Here is a 24,536-nt window from a genome sequence, read left to right as displayed (position 1 = left end):
CATAAAATTTAGTAATATATGAAAGCAGTTGGGAAGAAAGAAATTTATAAATGATTTTCTGTCCATTATTCTTGCTTTCAGAGAAAATAATTAGCAGGAATTTTGGTGGGGGGTAGCATGAAACACCAGTGATAGCTTTCAGAATTATTGTCATGACCTGTGACCAGAGCATGAAGTTATTACAGTGATGCACAAAGCTACACTATGCTCAAAAACCATACATGGACCAAATCTTGCACATGGTGAAAGACTGTTGAGAAATGTGCACTCCTTGCACGTTTTAGACCACAAACATAGCTGTTTTTTGTGTCAGTTGAAAGGTCAGTAGAAAATAAAAGCTTTCAACATGAATGACAGAATACATATCTTGTCGAGAGGAACACTTGAAATTATGAGATTACTACTTGAGATTAAAATTTTTCCTTTTTTCCTCACACAATAACACCCATTGAAAAAAAAATTGTATTTAAAAAAAAAAAAGAATGTTTGCTTCTCACCCACTGCGTTTGGATTCTTACCCAGGCGTGGAATCTCTTCCAGAGACCTGAGAACTTGAGTTCTCTGTAAGAGAAAGATATCTTTGCTGCACTTTTCTGGACTATGAGGTCTGAGGTCTTTCTAGGGATCTAATACAGCCTACACCTTGGGTCTTGTCTAGTGTGGTAGATCTGAGCCTCTTTCGCTCTGGTGCTCAGGGCTTGTTCCTGAGCTGCCAGGATGAGCGCTTCAGTGCTTTCCTGTAGGCCAGCCCTTTCTAGTAATTGGTAGGACTTCTTGTTATCAGCCACTTCAGTTATGGTCCGGTGGTACATCCCATCTAGGTATTTGTCCTCCAGCACTGTATCCTCTGCTCTCTATTCCTGAGACGTTCACTGAGCACACTGTCAGTTGGAGCCTTGAGCTTCATGAATTAGTGCAAATTGGATGTGTCATCCAGGATAGTGCCTTCCATGCTCACTAGTCTTCGGCCTCCTTCCTTGTGGTTAGCATACAGTCTCAGGGAGCTGGATTTGGGATGGAACCCTCCACGTATGGAGAGGAGCTTTCGTGTTTTAACATCAGTGGTCTGGATCTCTTCTTTTGGCCATATTCTTATTCCTGCAGGGTATCTGATAACTGGCAGTGCATAACTGTTTTTGCCTGGGTCTTGTTCTTGCCATTGAGCTGGTTTCTCAGGACTTGCCTTACTCGTTTGAGGTATTGGGCTGTTGCAGCTTTCCTTGTTGCCTGCTCCAGGTTGCCCTTTGCTTGTGGAATTCCAAGGTACTTGTGACTGTCCTCAATGTCTGCCATTGTTCCTTCTGGGAGTTACAACCCTCCTCTGTGGACTATCTTGCCTCTCTTTGTCACCATCCGGCTACATTTCTCGAGCCCGAATGTCATGTCCAATGTAGATCCTGGTGGTGTGGAGCAGGGAGTCAATGTCACGGTCGCTCTTAAAAATAATAATAATGGATTAGATTTATCTGAATTTTTCCAGACGCTCAAAGTGCTTACAATGTGTCCATTATTCATTGAGGAGTGCCTCATTCATACTCGGTGATGACAGAGGTGGGGCTGCAAGTTTGCGCCTACGGTCCCTCTGACCGTCACCGGGACATCCATACACATTCACACAAATGGAGCCACACCGGAGGCAGGGAGGGGGAAGCATCTTGCCCAAGGACACAACGACAGCTGACTGGGGGAGCAGGGATTGAGCCACTGCCGCCCCCAATATGCCTTTTAGCATATAGCTTCATGTCATCCATGTAGAGGAGGTGACTTATGTTGGCCCCATTTCTGAGTCGGTATCCATAGCCAGTCTTGTTGATTATTTGGCTGAGGGGGTTCAGATCTATGCAGAACAGCAGTGGGGACAGGGCGTCACCCTGGTAGATACCACATTTGATAGAAACTTGTGCAAGTGGCTTGCCATTGGCTTCAAGGGTGGTTTTCCACAGCTTCATTGAGTTTCCTATGAAGGCTCTTAGAGTCCTGTTGATGTTGTACTGCTCCAAGCATTCTATGATCCACGTGTGTGGCATTGATTCATAAGGCTTTCTTGTAATCAATCTAGGCTGTGCACAGGTTGGTGTGTTGTTGCCGGCAGTCTTGACAAACTGTTCTGTCAACCAGGAGTTGGAGTTAGGCTCCTCTGGAATCTCTACCGACACCCTTCAGCGTGTTGCTCCTTTACTGATCCATGTTCCGACTTAAATTGATTGCAACAATGCCTTGTGGTGGACAGACGGGTTATTGGCTGGTAGTTGGATAGGAATGAACTGTTTGAGGGATCCCTCTGGATCAGGATAAGTCAACCTTCCATTTGCCACTCGGGGTGAGTCCCATCTCGTAGCAGCCGGTTACTTTGCGGTGACAGACACTCATGGAGTACAGTGAGTTTCTTCATCCAGTAGACGTAAATCATGTCAGGGCCAGATGCAGTTCAGTTCTCAGTACTTGATGCTTTTTCTTGGATAGCTACCTTTACAATAGTCAATGGACATCAACTGTTGAACATTACTTTTATGTGTTACTTTCTTCCCCACTATACTTTTCCACCTTTCTAATTTGATTCACAGGGTATCAGAGAAAGCAAGGCAGGGAAAGGAACAGCACAAGTGGTGGTGTTCTTTGATGTGGTCCAGTGCAAAAGGTTAAACATCTGTTTGTTTGACGATTGAGGAAAGAGTAGAAGTACTTAGGATGATAGTGCATTAACAAGAAACATGCTGCAAGAAGAACACACTCTGAATTTCTGCCCCACAAATGTTATCAATCAAAAGGGAGACTTAAAGAAAAAATATACATATATAGGAACTGGTGGCGAAGGACCCAAAATTCAGGAGACTGGTCAAGTTGGCAGAAATCTAAAATATTTAATAAATACACTGAAACATGAGAAACCCTGGGAGCAACAAGGAGTGATAGAACAGAAAAGAGGAGATGACTTGAAGAGGAAGAACTGAAAACCAGACAAATAGACTGGGTAATTAACTAAAATGATGACAGCTGTAAATCATGACAAATGTGAAACTGGTGACTGATGGACAATTCAAAACACAACATCACCAAAACCATGACATAACTGACAAAAACCAAACAAAAGGGCAATCTTCACAACAGGTGGGTTTGCAGGTCTTCACATTGGTTTTAAAGCCTGCAGTGATGCTTCAACAATATAAATAAAGTCATTCCAAGTTACAAGGATAATTGAGGACAGTTAAAACTGTACTTTTGTAAGAACTAAGACATGTGAAATCACCCTATACTTAACACCCAAAATGGTCAAAAGTAATTTTCAATATGACGGCTTTCAAGGTCAGATTGGGTTGGTGATACCTCTTTATATGTAGGAAGCTGTGCTTTAACTACAGGGGATTATCCTGAAAAAGTCTACCCCCCGGATATTTTGGCTGATAACTGAACCTCTGATTCAGGAGGAACATTGTGGTTTTTGTGGTGATCATCGAACAGCGGATCAGCACTGCACCTTTCATAGAGTGCTCTAGGAAACGGGGGTCGGTCTCTTCAATCCATATGTGTTTTGTGTAAAGTATCCAGTCTTTTCCTTTGAACTGTTTTGTAGGAGGGACTCTTACCCAAAGTGAGGGTGTCATAGTATTTATTGCCCTTGCTCAGAGGGAGTTGAACAACACTACCGAGGTGTGGTGTCTGCAGTGTCACAGGAGAAGTGACAAAGGTGGATTTACAGGCCAATCCATGATCCGACCATGACCTATGGTCATGAGCTGTGAATCATGACTGAACAAACAAGATCTTGGATATAAGCAGCTAAAATGAACTTCTACTCTTCTTCATCAAGTGAAGCCATTTAAAGTGGTTCAGTCATATATTTTGGAAGCTATTTGGACACCTCCCTAGGGATCTATTCTACCCATGTCCCACCTGGAGGAGGCCCTGAGGAAGACCTGAGAAGAACTGCAGGGAGCATGACTCCTTCCTTCAGTTCCTCCTGAAGAACTGGAGGACATTTGTGCGATTATGGTGATCCGGACATCCCTGCTCAGACTGCTGTCCATGCAACCTGGATGGATGAATAAACACTAGCCTTTGTCAAGAAATCAACATATTTATCTTTTCCAAAATCATGATAACAGCAGAAAAAGTAGCAAGTAAAGCTGGGTTCCCTTTTTTTGTACTCTTAGGATCACACGAGAAAGTTGATTCCCTCTGCAATGTTTGCCATAGATTGTGGTATTGAAACAACCTGCAGCTCAACCTGCGTGTGACTTTGACAAGAGCAGTCATCATGTTGAGGTCAGCAGCCCTCGGCAGATGTCCTCACCTTTCTGACACGATTACCTGCTGTTGATCTGCAGCGTCACTTTGCAAGTCTCACCCCTTTCCCTTAATCCCAGGGCAGTTTGACATGCTCACATACTGCCCCTCACATGTCCCAGAGCCGCTTTAATTCTTGTGACATGAAGCTCAACTGAATGTCTTGCGGATTAAAGATGCACCATGGGGGACCTTTGACATTAGGGACCAGGGTGCTGAGGAAAGTTGGTAGAGCTGCCATTTCTTTCTTTGATTGGCACCAGCTACTCTACTCCACTGCATAAGAAATCCAGCAGAATGAACAAAACATTTCGATTCAAGTAAAGTGAATATATTTAATGAATGTGGGTGGCTGTCCCTACAGATCTGCCACCCTCTGTTGTGTTTAGTTGCATTTTTACACCTTTTGCGGCAGGCCTGTGGGAGGTGACTCACTTTCCTTTCAACCAAAATATTGACCCCAGCCATAGAACATAGTTTAAACCCCAGCACTGCTCAGCATCACACACACTGAGAATACAATTGATGGGTGGGTTCTCTTTTTGCATCTGTTCTTAAACCCTGTAATCAGAATGTGGGAGCCACTCACAGGCACACATACTCAGTAATGTTTTCATTCCCACACCTGTGTCTCTTTACTGCAAGGTTGTTATTGAAAATGAATACTTGTTCTAAGAACTTGGTTTTATATTACAGTCATTAGTACTCACCATAAATGTTTAAGTGCATGTTTTGGTGGGCACAGATTACACTGCATTGTTGTGTTTTGACAGCACATCGTTTCATCTTTGTAGCATTTTGTTGTTGTTTGTTTATCTTTCTTCCCTGATTGGTGGTTGTTTTGTCCACAACTCAATTCAGTTCAGTTTTATTTATATAGCCCAGTATTACAACACAGTTGTCTCAAAGGGCTTCAGACCAATAATTGTACAAAAATCAGTTATAAAATTCAATGGGTGATTGCCAAACTAAACTAAACAGACTAAGCTAAACTGGGGATCCCTGCTCTGGGACCCTCTTTCAAAAAAAAAAAAAAAAGTCCTTACAAAAAAAAGATTCCAGAAAAAAAGAAAGAAGAAACCTCAGAAATGTCCACATAAAGGAGGGATCCTCTCCCAGGACAGACAGACGATGTACCTTGACTGTTAAAGAAGAATGACCTTATCTAACTCTACAACTTCAGGTTTGAATAGTGTACAAGATGGGCTTCATCCAGATGGAACTGGGGGGCAACTGGGGGTACGAGACGAGCCAGAGGTGAGGAGAGGAGAGGAGAAGTAAATCAGAGTAGAAAATAGAACCCAGGTGAACCATACTTTCCCCAACTTCTAACCTCTTTCAGCCTACTAGCAATTAATTGGTGTTGTTATTGAAATTGCATGCACGGTGGTACTTATTGTGAATAGTGATTACACTAACAATAATTTTTAGATTTCAATATTAATACAATATAGTATTAATCTAAGCAGGGGGAATGGGCTGCCCTTACCTGGTTTATGAAACAATCTTCCCATATTTATAACAGATGTAATAAAAATTGTAAATATTCCACCAAACTGCATAACAGTAGGTGAAATAGGGGGAGCAATAAGTTAAACATTCTCTGATTACTAGCTAGTACGGAGCCCGTGTCCTGACATGGAAAAAATAAAATATATCTCATTCCCACAAATTACTATCTTGTTCCCACAAATTAAAATTCCGTTCCCACAAAATACTATTTCGTTCCCTCGAAATAATTAATTTGTGCGAACGAAATAATTTTTCACATCAGAAGTCATTCATAAACACAGATATGCTCTCCATCCTGCCGCAAAAGCCATTTTCAGCGCTAACTTCCATGTCTCTGTGACCCACATTCGTTCAAGAAAGGAAAAAGAAAAAAGAGAATTATCAATTTATTATTGTTGTCTCAATGAATATAAGAAAAATATCCTAAGATTTAGGATGCCCAAGCGTTGTGCTTCACTATGCCCCAGCGATTCTCCGGACATAGCTCCTAGCTCTGCCGCAGAGCGGTTTTGCATGTCATGCCGGCATTCGGGCATGAGCCGGTATGGGATATTGCAGTTTAGGGTCAAATAGGAAGAATAATATTCAGGACTTGTCTTTTATTAACAAAGTCGTTACCACTCGCTTAATATCCGAAGGCTAGTAGGCTACATGCTACCTATCCCATCGTTAAACTGTCATTCACGTCCTAAGGCATACATAAACACGGATGTGAGCAATATTTGGATTCACAGCAGTTACCTTCACATTTCTGTCTGTGTGTGTCTCATTACATTGCACAAAAGACACGGATGATGTTCTCCGTCCTGCTGCAAAAGCCGCTTTCTGCTGCTACTTCCGTGTCTCCGTGACCCACATTCGTTCAAGAAGGGGAAAATAAAAACAAGAATGATCGATTTATTATTGTCTATTTATTAACATCCGAAGGCTACATGCTACGTATCCCATCATGCATCACACATATCCCAAAATACATCTCCACCAATCACCGTGGCTCTGTAACCGTGATGCGTTCATAGACAATAGGACAAATGATAGGCTACGTAGCATGTAGCTTACTAACCTTCGGATGTAAAGCTACTGGTAACAAGTATGATGCTTTTGTAGAGCTTTTTATCTCTAAAAATCCTCCATGTCTTCCACGCAATGTAATGAGACACACACAGACAGAAATGTGAAAGTATCTGCTGTGAATCCAACTATTGTTCACATCCGTGTTTATGAAGCTAGGATCTATGTCCGGTAGGTGAAGCAGGAAGCTTGGGCATCCAAAATCTTATAAAATAACTAAAATGTTTTTTGGATTTTCATCGAGACAATAATAGATCAATCATTCTTGTTTTTATTTTCCCCCTCTTGAATGAATGTGGGTCACAAAGACACGGAAGTAGCTGCAGAAAGCGGTTTTTGCAGCAGGATGGAGGGAGAGCGTACCGGGATGTGAATAAACCCAGACATGAAAACATGATTACAGATGCTTTTGTGCTTTTTAAAATAAATAAATTTGATATCTAAACATCATCCGTGTCTTCCGTGCATGTAATGAGACACATACAAACAGAAATGTGAAGGTATCTGCTGAGAATTCAACTATTGTTCACATCCGTGTTTATGAAGCTAGGATCTATGTCCAGTAGGCAAAGCAGCAATCAGTGTTTATGAATGACTTATGACGTAAATTATTATGTCGTTCGTACAACTCAATTATTTTGTGGGAACAAGATATTAATTTGTGGGAACGAGATATATTTTATTTTATCCATGTCAGGACATGGAGTCCGTATGCTACCCTGTCCAAAGAGGAATGTTTTCAGTCTAACTTTGAATGTGGAAACTTTGTCGGCCTCTCTTACATGAGCTGGGAGCTTATTCCATAAAACAGGGGCTTGGTGGCTAAACGCTCTACCTCCAACTGTACTTTTACTAATTCTAGGAACCACAAGCAGTCCTTCATTTTGTGAGTGAAGTGTTTTGTTTGGTTGGTAAGGCACTATGAGGTCTCAATTCTAGATTGAAGTGGGAGCCAGTGAAGTGAAGCTAAAACAGGAGAGATATGTTCTCTTCTGCTAGTTCCTGCTAACAATCTTGCTGCTGCATTTCGAACAAGCTGAAGACTTTTTAAAGAACTTTTAGGGCACGTTGCTAGCAAAGAGTTACAGTAATCCATTCTGGATGTGACAAACACATGGATGGGGCTTTCAGCATCGCTTTTTGATAATATATTACTGATCCTAGTTATGTTACGTATCACAAGTCTGTGAAATGTGAGTCTTAAATGATAAATCATGTACTGGTAGTTCTATTGAGCTCTGAGTGCCGGTTAACCTGGCTATTGAACAAAAAAGAAATCTTAGATTATTTCCATTTTCTACTATTAAGGTTGAATAGTACTGGGTTCTAGGTCTACGTAGAGCTTTTAAAAAAAATGTAATTTAAGAGGTTATATTTCCAGGTATTCAGAGACTGCTCTGAGCTGGAGCGCTGCCATTCTCTTTTTAACTTACGGGTTACTTGTTTAGGAGAACGTGTTTCAGCATTAAACGACGATGCTACTCAGTTTTGTCTAACACACTTTTGTTTCAAAGGGGCAACAACATCAAGTGTTCTCCTGAGTGCTGATTGTTTTTACTGGGACTGAAGCTAAGGGAGCTGGTCTCAGAGTATTTGCTTAGCATGTTACTAAGTATTGGTTGAACTGTGACTTTAAACTTACACACAGAGCGGTCAGATGAGGTTCTTCTATGCTATTTTTTGTTCACTGGGGCAGTAGCATGTTTTAATGTAAACTGAAAGGTAATTAGAAAGTGATGTGAAATGATGTGGTTGTGATGAAGAACGCTCAGCTGGCTAATCTCTACACAGTGATCCCTTGCTACAACGCAGTTTACTTTTCACGGTTTCGCTACTTCACGGATTTGCATCGTGCATTGTTCTGCAATCTGATTGGCTAAAAAGTCATTCCGCTTCTTCTCTACCTGTGCGTCAATAACGAGGGGGTTTAATATGTCCACGAACAACGTAAAACAGCTTGCCAAATTTACATTACGTACGTGCAAGTTCTCCTACAATTTCGAGTTTCTCCAAAACCCATAGAAAAAAGAGCGACAACAACTGCCTATCACCATGTTCTTCTCCCGAACAAACACAGCTGCTCCGCGGGCTTCAAAAGAAGAAAACACTGCAGAGCGGAGTCAGGATGCAGCGGCTCAGTCTGTAGAGCAGTGATATACACCTGAGTTACTATTTGTCCCACTGTACTTTGTATTTTTTTCATAATCATTTTAAATTTTCTCCCGTTTAATCCAATTACTCGGGTCGCGGTGGGCGGTGCTAATCTCCGCAATTTGAAGCCTTCTGTTCACATTGATGATTAAAATTATGATTTGACAGTACAGTAAAGAAGTTATTTGTTGAAAAAAAAAAAAGGTTTCTAAAGTACTTTTATTTGTGAAACAAATGCTTGAGTCTGTAAAATGTTTTTTTCTTTCTTTTTTAAATGTACAATAGAGTATTTAATTGTATATTAATTGTAAGAAAAAATAAAGGTTTCTACTTCATGGATTTTGCCTATCACGGAATGTAACCCCTGCGAAAAACAAGGGTTTACTGTACCATGAGTTCAAACGAGGTCCAGGGTGTGCTTATGACAGTGAGTGGGATCATTTATGTTTTGTGTGAAACCAACATTATCTAATAAAGCTGCAAATGCATTTCCTATACAGTCACGAAAGTCATCAACAGATATATTAAAATCAGTTACTATTATAACTTTATCTGAAACTTAATCAGAAGTCAATAGAAAGTCAGAAAACCTGGTTAAAAATTCTGAATACATAAACTAAAGCTAGGAACTGCTCGACTATCTTTAGGTAAGGGGAAGCAGTTACGTGACAAGCTTTGAGTAGCTTGGACAACAGACAGCTGAGTAGTTTACTCACTAGTAAACTAAAGGTTCTCTATGTGTGAAATGTTTCTTCAGTGCACAGATCTGCTTTTTCAGATTTCTGTTGAATCTATCCGATCTCCTCTTTTTTAAACTATGATGTTTGTTGTTAATGAGAATCAAGGAAAACAACAGAGAAAAGGAGATAGAAGGGAAATATCATGACACCTTAGAAGAAGAGAACGATACTCAAAGATGAGAAGGATAAATAGTCTTTTATGCCACTGAATGATATATACAGTGAACTGAGGGATATATGGGTAATAGATATGGTAAATGACCAAATGATTTCACTCAAGTAGAACTTTATAGTGTGGTTGCTTTTTTTTCAGAACAACCAAAAGATGAATTTGGATGGGAAACAGAAGGCATCAGCTAACAGGCACTTTCTGATGGCCTGATTGGAAGCCAAACTGAGACAGGAAATAGCTGACAATAACATGCTATTTAAAGACAATCTTATCTCACTTAAACACAACTCAACCCCAGCATCACTTTTGAATCTGTTGGACTCTTAGCTGATTCGCTTCTTCCTCTCTCCTTTGAATGTCTCCATTGTGAGCAGGTGCAGATGATAGCTCATCTGCACTGAGGCCAAGTCACTTTTCATTGTTAACTTAATAATAGTGATAATAATACAATTAAATTAAATGCCTTTTTAGGCCACCTAAAGGACAGAATTAAACATTAAAGGACATTTTGCAAAAAGCACCACAACTCACTAACAGTGAATGGAAAAGTTTGAGCTGTGATGTGACACTCTAATAATGCTGATATCTGGGGTAATGTGTTTCAAATTATAACAAAGTAATAACATAATACCAAATTGTTTGATCAATCAGCCTTGTTTAAACAGAAGTTTACAAGGCTGCAACACAAAGTCATGCACACAAAGTGTCTTTGCACCAAGGACTGAAAGTTATGATCCAGATAACAGAAGATAAGAGGAGGCAGGGCCCATATGCTAAGGACCTACTGTGTCAAGTCAATTGAGAGAATAAAGAAACCTCCAGAGCACGTGTTATTTTAGTGGTGAACAAAAACATGTTGTGGGTTATTGTTCAGCAAAGGAATATGCTCAAGCTGAGAAGTATTTGCCTCCCTTAATGGTAAGCAACACTTACATACCTCCTTTAATAATGAGGTCCATCGATGCTTTGATTTTCATTGAAACAGGCCTTAGTTGTTGAGTATAGCCAGATAACTAAACAAACCATTTAGAAGCCCTGACCTTTTACATTTTTAGAACCTCTGGCATAATTGTTAACGCAAACATCATCATCTGAAGTCAGAGAAGTATCCAGACCTCTCCAGACTTAAAAAAAATGTTTGGAGCTTAAGAATGTGTTAAACACAATCCAAGCTGTCCCATTGGTCCTATTACTATGTTGATGACTTTCTCCCTGATACTTTCCCCCCAGGGGCCACTTGCATTTCCTGTCTGGTACAGAGCCAGTAGCCATATACGGCTTCATCGATCAGTCCGTGGACACTCAGCAGGATTAGACATCTATTCTCATCACAAACAAATGGCAAACAGACTTTAACAAATATTTTTTGTAATATTTCCTTCATTTTGGCCTCACCAAGACCACAGGGGTGTTCAAGCATGTGGTGAAGGAAAGTTTAAGTATTTGTAAAGGATGATAAGTACATTTTTATTATCCTGTAAAACATTTCATCAGACTCTGTCGCATTTTTGCATCAGCAGAGGACAGCTTTTTGTTAATACTGAAGATGGGACATTTTTAGGTTGTGGAGGGATGGAGATTTTTGCTTAATGGAGTTGACCATTGACCTTGATAACAATGAACATCATTGATGAAAATAATGTTACAGAACCACCGTTGATCATGAAGGTAAATGTTTTTTGTTTTTTTTTTAATTAATCATTTTTGCTTTGCCATGACTTTCAGGCCTGGCTAAACCTGTGACATCGGAGCTTTAGCTCCAGTGTTGACATTGTTTGAACATCAGCAACTGTAAATCCAGCGTCTTCTTCTCTCTGGTATGGATCATCACGTACGGGACGAATGTGAGGAGAGTGGTGGAGAGGGGGCTGTGATTGAAGTCCCTGTTGATGAGCAGGAGGGATTGGGGGTGGCACATCTGTATCTTGGAAACTCGTCCCCTCCCAGGAAACCACAGAGTCACAGTTCATTCAGCCACGTCTCCGTGAAACACATGAGGCTACACTTCTTAAACTCCCGTTGTAGCGGGGTTAGGGCCTTCAGCTCGTCAGAGTTGTTAAGGAGGGAATGAACGTTGCCCATAATAACGGATGGTATGAACGGCTTATACTTTTGTTTCAGATTTCTCCACGTATTTTTCAGTTTTTATCTTTTTGTAAATTTGCAGAAATTTCTCCACCTCTGTTGTTGTGCTGTTCAGGAAGGGGCTCTTAGTGAACATTATTGAGAAATTAAATGAACTTGCCTGCTTTTGGCAAATGGTTGCAATGAGACTGAAAGTGAAAAACTGAAAGGGGTCTGAATACTTTCCATACCCACTGTATGTTTCAGAGTCTCCTATGTGTACCCAAATCATTGGAAACACAGGAAATGTCTTATAATTTGTTGTGTCCTTTACCTGAGCTTATTGCGTAATGATGGATGTTGTTACTGGTCTGCCCAAGTCACACAATAAATAGATTGAATGTAATTAACCCTCCTGTTATGTTACGGGTCAAATAGTCTCCCGTTTTAAAGTTTGAACATCTAGGAAAAACAGTTAAAAGTATTTTTTCAGCATGAAACTTCTTCTGCTTGCCTTAATTAGTGTAATCAACATATATTATGAAAATGGTTCATCTCACATATGTGCAACCCCCCCCTGCATGTTTATATTACATAGATACTGTTCGGGTCAATTTGACCCGACAGTCAAACTTGAGGTACAAGGATGTCTTATTATTATTAGTTTTCCTTTATTTGCAGCTGTGAGACATATTTCACTCCAATCACACACATAGACACACACACAAACACACGCACACACAGGTGCATAGGTGTTATAACTTTTGACAGGAACCATTTATGTTCTAGCAGGAAAAATCAGCCCACATTCAGTGGATACTCAACAGGGGAGGGGCAGAACATTTAAAAATTCTCTGCATGGGAGTCCTTCCAACATTACACAGGCAGACCTTTAGAAAATGAACAACCGAAGCAGAACAATGACAGTTCAGGAGGCTCTGGAAGTCATCACTGATCATGATCAGAAGAAGACTATCTTGAGCTAAATTCTGATTCTAATGATTATGATTTTGAACCAGATGAGGGAATTGTTATTCCTGGTCCTCCAAGCAAGACATTCATATAATCTCAGACAAACCTAAAGTTTGTGCCAGGGCCCACTAGAATGGCAGTGACTCATGTGACCATGTCAATTCAATTCAGTTCCATTTTATTTGTACAGCCCAAATTCACAACAACAGTTGTCTCGATGGGCTTCATATCGGTAATTGAAAAAGTAAAACATAAAATCAAAAGGATCATGAATACATAGAATTCAATAGGAAAACACTAAAATGAACTAACAAACTGACTAAACTAAACAGTCATCCCTTCCCATAGACCCTCCTTCGCGGTAAGGAAAAGCTCCTAATAAAAAAAAACGGATTCCAGAAAAACCTAAGAAACCTCAGGGGTGTCCACATGAAGGAGGGATCCTCCCCCAGTACGGACAGGCGATTTACCAGAACTCATAAAGAGGAATTAGTTTATCTAACCCTACAACTACATATTTAAAGTCCAGCAGACGAGCTTCATCCAGGTGGAGTTGGGGGGACGGCCGGGGGCGCGAGTCGAGCCGGAGACAGCATCCAGGTCAAGACAAGCCTGACCTGTCCGAATTGTGCAAAATTAATTTGCATAAAGCACAGTGTAATGACTGGTCACTCTTATGCTGTGTTAATGTACAGACACACACAACTTCATATTGCAATTGCTTGTCTGTTGTATTGTGATTTTGTTTTTTTCTGGTTAACAGTGCATCTATGTAAAACAAAATTTCAAGATTATGTTTCAATGTTATGTAAAACTATTGTATTTTATATGTTAGTCTTTCAAAAGTAATATAGAAGTGAAAAATTAAAAAAAAGTTTGAACATGTATATTTTTAAGAAAAACGAGTGAATTATCTAATAATTGAACCACTTCTTGTTAGAGGTAAGGAACACCATTTTACAAATGACAATGGTCAATGGTCAACACAAAGAATGAGTGAACACTGTGCACTTTGGGTGATAATGAAAACTTCTACTCTCAGAGCACAGCCAGAATGGATCAGGGTGTTCTGAAAGTGACCATCAAGATCTGTTTATCTGATGTTCCCAGAGCAGATGACGCCTAAAGGATACATGGACAGGACTTCTTATCTCCTGCTGCTCTTGAACTGATTAACGTGACCGCGTCACATTAAAGGACTTCATCTGGTACCCACAGAGCCCAAATTTCTTTAAAAGTGTTTCCTTGCGCGGTTCAATGAAACACAAAAACATATTTTTTTGTTTTCTTGAGTCAGATCACAGAGGAGTGCATCTTTTACTGAGTTTGTTTTTGTGAACCACCAGGTTCATTGATTCAGTCCAAAAACTTTCAGGTTCTGAGTTAATATTTTATTTCACATCATTGTCTATCCTTTTTTCTACACCAGCTTCTTGTTGGAGCCCCTTGGGTCATTTTTTTGATACCAGTTTCATCCGATTACTTTACTTTTAAAGTATTTATCAACTTTTGTTCTCCTGTAGCAAAACAAAGTGCAGAGAGGGATATGCGCTCAGTTTCAAGCTGAGAAAGAAAAAAAAACAGAAGCAGTTTCATGAGCAGGCCCTTAGATCAGTGCTCAAATCAAGCTGTGATTGACAGCATCATCTGCAGTCACCAGATCTCAACCCGATAGTTCACCTTTGGGATGTGTTGGAACGGGAGATTGGCATCATCATGCAAATCTGTAGACGTAACACCAATCTTAACTCCTTTCAAAGAATCCGATGAGTCGTCTTAGTAAAGTTTAGACAAGGGGTCCCCAACTCTAGGCCTCGAGGGCCGGTGTCTTACATGTTTTCCAACCAACCTGCCATTGAAGCTCCTTGTTGGCTATACACACCCGATCCTGGTCATCAGCAGCAAATAAGGCAGGGTTTCTGGAAAACCAGCAGGACACCGGCCCTCGAGGCCTGGATGTGTGACAGGGAGTAAAACCTAAAATACAAAGGAAACAATATAATCAATGTACAGATTCACACCTCCTTAAAATAATTAACAATGCTTCAATATAGCATGTAATTAAACAATAAATCACAATTAAGACATTGTGTGTCAATTCTAACTGCAGATGACATTGCACGAATAGAACCTGTGATCCATGTGGCTTTCATAACCTTCCCTTTCTGGCCTCACTAACTTGAACCAACTTTATTAACAATTATAACATCTCTTTCTTAAGAACATACATAAGCTGGACATAACAATCCTGGATGTGCAGCCGACAAATCTGCAGCAACCGTATGATGCTATTATGTCAATTTGGACCAAACAGTCTGAGGAATGTTTCCTTGTTCAATCTATGACGCAGCTCTGTAGGTAAAAGATGGTCCAACCCGGTACCACTAAGGCGTACGTGATAAAGTGTCCGTAAGTGTGTGTGTGCGTATTTGTGTTTGTATGTGTTCTATATCTTCTTATGCCTCTCGACATAACTTTTTGTCTTCCCATCAAATCATGACTAATTATCTATAGATGTAATTTTTTTGTTTGTCTTTAGTTTTTGTTTTGATTGGGTGAAATAAACTGATTCCAAATTGCTTCAGCATTTTATACAAACATCTTCAGCAATTTATACAACTTTTTATCCTAAGCAAACTACAACAATTTCAGATGTTTCAAAATTAGGCAATTTATTCAACATTTTTAGCGATTACTTTGACAATTTACTTAACATTGTTGCTTAAGCAAGCTTCCTCAACTATATCTGCAATCTTTAAAAACCACATTCATCTTAAATAATTTACACCTGCACTATAAGGTAATACAATTCATCTTGTTTAATTTAATCTTGCTTCCAAATCCATTAGAGCAGCAGTCCCCAACCCCCGGGGCGCGGACCGGTACAAGTCCTTGGGTTATTTGGTACCGGGCCACACAAAAAGAATAATTAACTTACATTACTTCCGTTTCATTTATTTCGGAATCTGAAAGATGTTTTATTTTGAAAAATTGCACAATTCTCTGTTACATGTGTCTATGTCACTCTTGATGCAGGCCAATGCGCTCTTTTCGGTGACGTGATAGGATACCGCTAAATTAAAACCCAGGAGCTAGCAAAATGAGTAAAAAACAAACATCTTTGGAAAGTTTCTGTCATGACTTACTAGAGGAGACAGACTCAGACGCTGGAACCCGGAAGGAAGACTCAGGTAAGTTATGAGGTGAGTAATTTAGACAGTAATTTATCCGGTGTGGCTTGGAGTTGTGGCGGAGCTTGAAGTTGGATGATGGCTCGCAGCGACGCTGGAGGTTCTGCAATGGCTCGTGGCATGACTGGAGGTTCGGCGAAGCTTCGTGGCGTGGTAGATAGACTCCGTGATGTAAAACTGCTCAGGTAGTCAGGAGACTCAGGCGTTCACTCGTGCTTAGACAGTCCTGACGACAAGGCAGAAGGCAGATTAGACGAGAGCAAAAACACATGAACTAGAATTACTAGACGACCAGACTATGCACCATCTGGGGCAACGAACTGGCGATGAATACTTGTTCTGGATCTCCTTAAGTAGGTCTGAAGGCATGATGAGTAGAGTGGACACAGCTGAGTCGAATCAGGAACCAAGCAGAGAGGGGACGGGGAGGAGAACTGCCAGAGGCACCATGACAGTTTTTTTGCCAAGGGGAAAAGGCCCAGCCAGGAGACAGAAGAGGAGCCTTCAACTTCCAAAAAAAGAAAGCTACATTTAATTGACAGTACTTTTGCACCATAAGTGTGGTAAGAGGAGAGGATGATGACACCTGTGGGATGTACAATGTCTTGCATGTCAAAATAAAAGCTCAGATTACACATTATGACGTTTCTGTTCCAGCTTCATCGTTGTGTTGCTACAATAATCGTCCGCTACATCTCAAGGGCCAGTCCGTGAAAACTTTACCTGACGTCATACCGGTCCAAGGCGTTAAAAAGGTTGGGGACCACTTCATTAGAGCACCCAAAGTTGAGGTCAAAGGTCAAAGTTGAAACTCTTGAAACACATAAGCATTTGCTAAAAAAAAAAAGAGAAAAATCATTTGTGGCATAAATATAGCATATATATGAACAGTAGGGCAAAAGGTAAGGAAGATGACACCTATGTACAATGAATTTTTATCAGTAGAAGAAAGTAGAGCTCGAAGTGTCTTATATAACTAAAACCCAAATCTTTCAATCAGAAAGTATAGCAGAATAAATAAATAGAAAAACAGGTGTTTTTTCCTGAATGTTGCAGTGTCAATAAGTGCAGAGTTTTACAGAGATCCTTACTGGCCAGCAGACTTTTTGGTCACTGATCACACAAACAGCAGGCCCTTATAGGTTTAACGAAAACTAAAGTTGGTGGCAAGAAGCAGACAAATGATTCTAGCAGCATAATTAGATAAGAATGTGCTGTTGTGCAACGTTGCTCCTCTCAATCCTCCTGGAACGGCCTTGTCCTCATCCCACACAGACCTGGTACTGGCAGCAGTTTATTGTGGATAAAAGCAGCCCATTACCGGCTGCATATCTGTGCCAAAAGCAAATGCCAGCTACAGAAAGCGCTGAACTCTCAGCTGCCAGCCGCTCCAAGAATTCAGCGGGCTGTGTTTTCGGAGAACTGGATAAATACAGACTGTGACACCAACAGTTGTTTGTTTTGGTGCATGTGTCAATCTCAGACTCTAACTTGAGGACACGACCTGGTTCTCACTGCAGAAAGGGGCCTAGAAGAAAAAGGCGGGCCCCTCTGACCCTCATTAATGTCCCCTTTTATTCATTTACCAGGCTGTTTTCCTGGAAATAAAGAATAGCGTAGCAAAACTTTTTTTCAGCCAGTACTAACACAGTTTGGATAAGTGGAAGTAGTAGATTTTCTTAAATATATTTCATTAGTGAACACTGGCATTTACGGAGCCCGTGTCCTGACGTGGAAAAAATGAAATATATATCTTTCCCACAAATTAATATCTTGTTCCCACAAATTAATATTCCATTCCCACGAAATACTATTTCGCTCCCTCGAAATAATTAATTCGTGCGAACGAAACAATTAATTTGTGCAAACAAAATAATTATCCACGTCAGAAGTCATTCATTAACACGGATATGCTCTCTGTCCTGCTGCAAAAGCCGCTTTCAGCTGTAACTTCCGTGTCTCTGTGACCCACATTCGTTCAAGAAAGAAAAAGAAAAACAAGAATGATCTATTTATTATTGTCTCAATGAATATAAGAAAAGTATCATAAGATTTAGGATGCCCAAGCTTTATGCTTCACCATACCGCAGCGATTCACCGGACACATATCCTAGCTCCGCCGCAGAGCGCTTTTGCATGTCATGCCGGCATTCGGGCAGCTGGCTGGCCATCTACCGACCGTCTATATGGGAATATAGGAAAAGTAATATTCAGGACTTGTCTTTTAATAACATACTCGTTCGCAGTCACTTTACATCCAAAGGCTAGTAGGCTACATGCTACCTAGCCCATCATTAACCTGTCATTTACGTCATAAGGCATTCATGAACATGGATGTGAGCAATATTTGGATTTAAAGCAGATACTTTCATTTTTCTGTCTGTGTGTATCTCATGCCAATTTACGGAAGACACGGATGATGTTTAAAGATCATATTCATTTATTTTAAAAAACATTTTAAAAAACGGTAATCACGTTTTCACATCTGGGTTCATTCACATCCCGGTACGCTCTCTGTCCTGCTGCAAAAGCCGCTTTCTGCAGCTACTTCCGTGTTTCTGTGACCCACATTCGTTCAAGACGGGAAAAATAAAAACAAGAATAATCGATCTATTATTGTCTATTTATTAACAACCAAAGGCTAAATGCTACATATCCCATCATGCATCACACATATCCCATAATGCATCTCGACCAATCACCGTGGCCCTGTCACTGTGATGCTTTCATAGACAATAGGTTAAATGATAGGCCACGTAGCATTTAGCCTACTACAGGGGCGGCTATGGTGCCAGGGGCCCCGTGGAGCAGCGGAAGGGCGGTCGACCCATGATCGTAATATTGCAGGTTCGATTCCCGCCTGGCACGCCCATGAGTCGATGCGTCCTTGGGCAAGACATTGAACCCCATCTCGCCTGTGTTGGGCAGCGGAGCCGCCACCAGTGTGTGAATGTATGCTGGGTGAATGGGTCTGTAACTGTAAAGCATTTTGGGCTTTGTAGGTAGAAAAGCATTATATAAGTATACACCATTTACCATTTGCTAGCTTATGGATGTAAAGTGACTGCTAACAAGTATGTTAATAAAAGGAAAGTCCTGAATATCATAATTCCTATTCGACCCAAAACTACAATATCCCATTCCGCAGCTGGCTGGTAGACGTCCAGCCAGCTGCCCGAATGCCGGCATGACAAGCAAAAGAGTTCTGCAGCCGAGTTAGGAGCTATGTCCAGTAGGTGAAGCAGGAAGCTTGGGCATCCAAAATCTTATCATATTTTTCTGATTTTCATTGAGACAATAATAGATCGATCATTCTTGTTTTTATTTTTCCCCTCTTGACCGAATGTGGGTCACAAAGACACAGAAGCGGCAGAAAGCGGCTTTGCAGCAGGATGGATGGAGAGCGTACCAGGATATCAATGGACCCAGACATAAAAACATGATTACCAATGCTTTTGTGCTTTTTAAATAAATAAATCTGATCTCTAAACATCCTCCATGTCTTCCATGCAAAGTAATGAGACACACACAGACAGAAATGTGAAGGTATCTGTTGTAAATCCAACTATTGTTCACATCCGTGTTTATGGAGCTAGGAGCTATGTCCAGTAGGCGAAGCAGCAATCCATGTTTATGAATGACTTATGACGTAAATAATTATTTCACAAATTAGTTAATTCGTGGGAACGGAATATTATTTAGTGGGAACAACATATTCATTTGTGGGAACAAGATATATTTTATTTTATTCATGTCAGGACATGGGCTCCGTAGGCATTAACTGCTACACAAGTGGAGAAATTGTGTCAGTACCTTTGAGTCAATCAAAAAAAATAATAATAATAAAACTCACAATGGTAGAAGAAATAAGTTGAATCTGACAAATGTAATAATAAATAAACATTCTATGAAATGTAAAGTCTGTCAATGCTTTCCACCATGCTTCAACAGAATCATTTAAAAAAATAAAAACATGAAACAGGCCTGGACAAAAGTGACTGAAAGTAATGTGAACAAAGCAACATGTTAATCCAATCCACTAAATAGTAGTGGATCCTTTTGCAGTATCATTTGAGGCTATCACTGCAATCAAATGTTTCCTGTAACTGTAAATGAGATTCCTGCACCTGTGCACAGGTGTTTTGACCACTCCTCATGAGTAAACTGCTCCAGTTTGAAGGGTGCATTTCCCAGATTGCATTTCTCAGCCCCTTCCAGAGACGCTCAGTAGGATTTAGGTCAGGGTTTACAGAAGGTCACTTTAGAATTTTCCAATGTTTTCCTCTCAGCCATTCTAGGGTGTTTCTAGCAGTGTGTGTTGGGTCATTGTCCTGTTGAAACCCATGATCTCTGACTGAGACCAAGCTTTCTGACACAGGTCAGCCCATTTCTCTGTAGAATCCCTAAATAGTCTTGGGATTTCTTTGTACGCTGCAAAGATTGAAGACCCCCTTTGCCAGATGCAGCAAAGCAGCCTCTGAACAGAATAGTCTCCCTTATGTAGGGACAGTAGGGACAATGTTTTTTTTTACTTGACATTCTTCATTTATCCATCTGTGAACATAGAGTTGATGTGGCTGTGCAAAAAGAAACTTTTTTTTGGTCTCATTTGCCCATGGGACATTCTCCCAGAGGCTTTGTGGCTAGTCAACATTCAGCTTGGCAAATACCACTCTGGGGTTTTTTTATGATTTGCTTTTGACAAAGATGTCCTCCTTGGTTGTCTCCCATTAAATCCACTTTGGCTCAAACAACAACAAATGGTGCAATCCGACTCTGATGTTTGCTGATCTTTAAATTCATCTTTAGTCCCGGGGGTCTTTGTTACCATTCGTATTTTCTCTCTCTTGGATTTGTCATCAATATTATTTTTGCGGCAATGTCCCGAGAGGTTTCCTACAGGGGCTCTACCTCCAACTGTACTTTTACTAATTCTAGGAACCACAAGCAGTCCTGCATTTTGTGAGCGAAGTGTTTTGTTTGGTTGGTAAGGCACTATGAGGTCTTTAATATAGGACGGGGCCATACCATGGAAGGCCTTATAAGTTAGTAGGAGGATTTTGAACTTGATTCTAGAATCAACTGGGAGCCGGTGAAGTGAAACCAACACAGTAGTGATGTTAGGAGTGATGTGATCTCTTCTGTTAGTTCCTGCTAACAATCTAGCTGCTGCGTTCTGAACAAGCTGGAGACCTCTTAAGGAACTCTTAGGACACGCTGCTAACAAAGAGTTACAGTAATCCAGCCTCGACGTAACAAATGCATGGATGAGTTTTTCGGCATCACTCTTAGAAAGTATATTTCTAGATCAGATATATTCCGCAGGTGAAAAAAGGCAGTTCTACACGCCTGAGATATGTGAGCCTTAAATGATAAATCCTGGTCAAATAAAACCCCAAAGTTTCTAATTGAGGAATTGGAGACTATAATTTCACCATTCAGGGAGACTATCTGATTGGACCTTTGGGACCTAGTATAATGACCTTGTTTTTTTCTGGGTTCAGGAGGATGTCACTAATCTTTTAAGGGAATTTAAAGTTTGTGTTGCCCAGCGACAGCCCCAACTGTGCATACATGGTCTATAGCAGGGCTTATCAAAGTATTAAACCAGCTGTAGATTGGTTGGAATTTTTCCTTTTTTTTTTTTTTTGGTTTCTGGCGACATCTGGAGGAAAAAAGGTAATTTATTGATTTTATCTCTAGAGGGCAGACAACATTTTCTATGTCACTGCCTCAAATAAGGAAGGACCGTGACGACGGCAGTAAATATGGGGTTAGAGCGGGATTCAGAGAGAGACCCAGAGCAGGTTCCTTTGACCCATGTTGGCGAGGAGAAAAGGCGCTCTCAAGCTAAGTGGACAAATGCTTACTTTGTCGTACCTCATGAGCTGGATAAAGTCATGTGTCTTATTTGCAACCAGGTAAATGCAATGCTCCAGGAATTCCATATTAATCGTCACAATGTTTCAAATCCTAAAAATTATGATAATTTTAACGGCAAGAGCGCAACACTAAGCTCCAACAGGCTATGCTGCACAGCAGATAGTGTTTACAAATATGGCTAAATCCAATGAAGCTGGGACAGAAGCTAGCCACGTTGTGGCTTTGGAAACTGTAGCAAGCCCTTAAGTGACGGGGAGTTTGTAAAAAGAATGTATGCGGAAAGTAGCTGACATTACCCAGAAGAATAGAAAAAAATTGAAGAAATAACTGTCCAAAGATACAAATACTAGAGGAGTAGAGGATCTGGGCAGCAACCTCCGACATCAACTGGGAAAACATCTGAAGGGCCTGGGCAGGGGAGTTTAATTATAAATACGTGCGACCAACAAAAAAATGCAACTTTGTACGCACTTAAAATACGTGCGGGCAATGCGCATCTTGGCTACATGCGACTAACAAGAATTTCCATCACTTTTTGTGCTTGTCACGCATAAATAAATGCACAAATAACATCAGCCTAAAGTTAAAGTCTCACTAGCTGTCACGCACTGAGGCCCCTAATGTGAAATTTGTTCTTGGCAATCGACCCATCCTGGGGGAGCAGTTAGCTGCAGACACAGCCCATCTCAGGAACTATTTGGTGGTTTAATCCTCCAATCCAACCCCTTCATGCTGTGTGTCAAGCAGGGAGGCGTTGGGTCCCATTTTTAGAGTCTTTGGTATGAACTCACAACCTTCCAGTCACAGGATGGACACTTTACCACAAAGCAAGGAGCTGCAAAGTATGGAAAGTATAAGAGACCAGACAAAAGGAGTTGATATTTGTAATGCTGTGTGTTGCAGTCTGGATCCATATAGTGTGAAGCTGCAGTGTATGGTTGGTGTTACAACAGATGGAGCTCTGGCAATGATCAGGAGAAAGACAAGTACCATGTCACTGCTTTCTGAGAAAGTTGCCAAGAGCGGTGGTGAGAAACTCACCACTTATCATTGTATACTAAACCAAGACACCCTTGCTGCTTAAACTCTTAAAATGAAACATGGACATGGACTGCCGTTAGGTGGCTGAGCAAAGGTTCCACAGAGGTGCCACACTAACACGCTTTTTTAACCTGAGGAAATAAATTATCTTTTGTTCATGGAGTCAAATGGCCAAGATGTGACACAGTTAAGTGAAACACAATGGCTGTGTGACCTAGTGCTTCTTCATGATCTGAATACTTTTCTCTGTGAGCTTAATGTGAAGCTGCATTGCCATGGGAAGTTCATTGTTTGACAATGTCAAAGCTTTCAAACGAAAACATCAACTGCTGCAGGGACAGCTTTAAAAGGGAGATTTGACCCAATCTTTTGCCTGCAAGTTGCTGGTAGAACGATACTGACCTTTGATATTTTATGTCACCTGTGTTTACAAAAAAAAACGACCTGATACGAAAACTCAGAGAAAGTTTTAAGCACCGCTTCTCTGACTTCAAGAACCATGAGAAGTCCTTCAATCTCTTCCAAAGTCCTTTCCCTCGTGTCCCTGAAGAACAGCCTGGAAATATGCAGTTTGAGCTCATCGACCTGCAGGAGTGCCTTAAAGCCAGAGTAGCATATCATGACAAGGGCGGCACTTTAGCTCAGGCGGTAGAGCAGGTCGTCCAGCAACCGGATCGATCCCCGGTCTCCCCAGCCAGCTGTCGCCCCCCGAGCGCGGCTAGTCTGCAGCTCACCCCCCAGGGGATGGGTCAAAATGCGGAGAACAATTTCCCCATTGAGGGATAAATTTAAAAAAAGCCCTCATTGAGTTGTACAAGGGACTTTTCCCATCTTCAAATTTGGTAGCACGCAATTAGGATGGTCGCTTTATTTGGAAGCACACACATTTATGAGAAGACCTTCTCCAACATGGCTGGCCATCAACAAATCTAAGTTCAGATCCAGGCTGATAGATGGCCGTCTCCATGATGTTCTTTGTATGACAACGACTGAGATGGAGCCAGACATCAAAGGACTCATGGCCAACTGGAAACAGCACCACAAATCCCACTCCAATAAAAAAAGTCAAGTTGAACTGATAACAATTTTCAGTGAAACAAGTGTTTTTCAAAAGTTGGATGAGACAGATAGCAAAAGTTGTTCAAATTAAAATAAAATAAGTCATATGTCATATCAAACGATGATTCAGATAAAATGTTACTTTATTAACTTAATGGGAAAGGAATTACACTTCATAAATCAATGATGATGCTCGGTGTGGGTAAGAGGGTAACAGGGTTGCACCATGTGTTGTAAACATCATATAAGTTATGATTGTAATTTATCTGTTAAATTATAATAAACATTGTTTAACTGAGCTACTCAAACTTTTACATGTTTTTAACCTAATATTGATGAATATGTACCACAAAATCAGGGATGTAAAATTTTCTTTCAAGAATTTTGAAGCCAAGT

The 24,536-nt window shown here is 40.7% G+C and overlaps 1 long non-coding RNA gene across 1 annotated transcript in view; it reads left to right on the top strand.

Moving 5' to 3' along the window:
- LOC144990922 (uncharacterized) overlaps window positions 1-24,536 on the top strand; it is a 102,651-nt gene that overhangs the window by 12,922 nt on the left and 65,193 nt on the right. The window lies entirely within an intron of this gene.

Source organism: Oryzias latipes, chromosome 3 (assembly GCF_053564925.1).
Source record: "Oryzias latipes strain Hd-rR chromosome 3, Olatipes_Hd-rR_3.1".
Taxonomy (NCBI): domain Eukaryota; kingdom Metazoa; phylum Chordata; class Actinopteri; order Beloniformes; family Adrianichthyidae; genus Oryzias; species Oryzias latipes.
The sequence above is the reverse complement of the archived record's forward strand: the minus strand, read 5'-3'. Positions and strand labels throughout refer to the sequence as shown.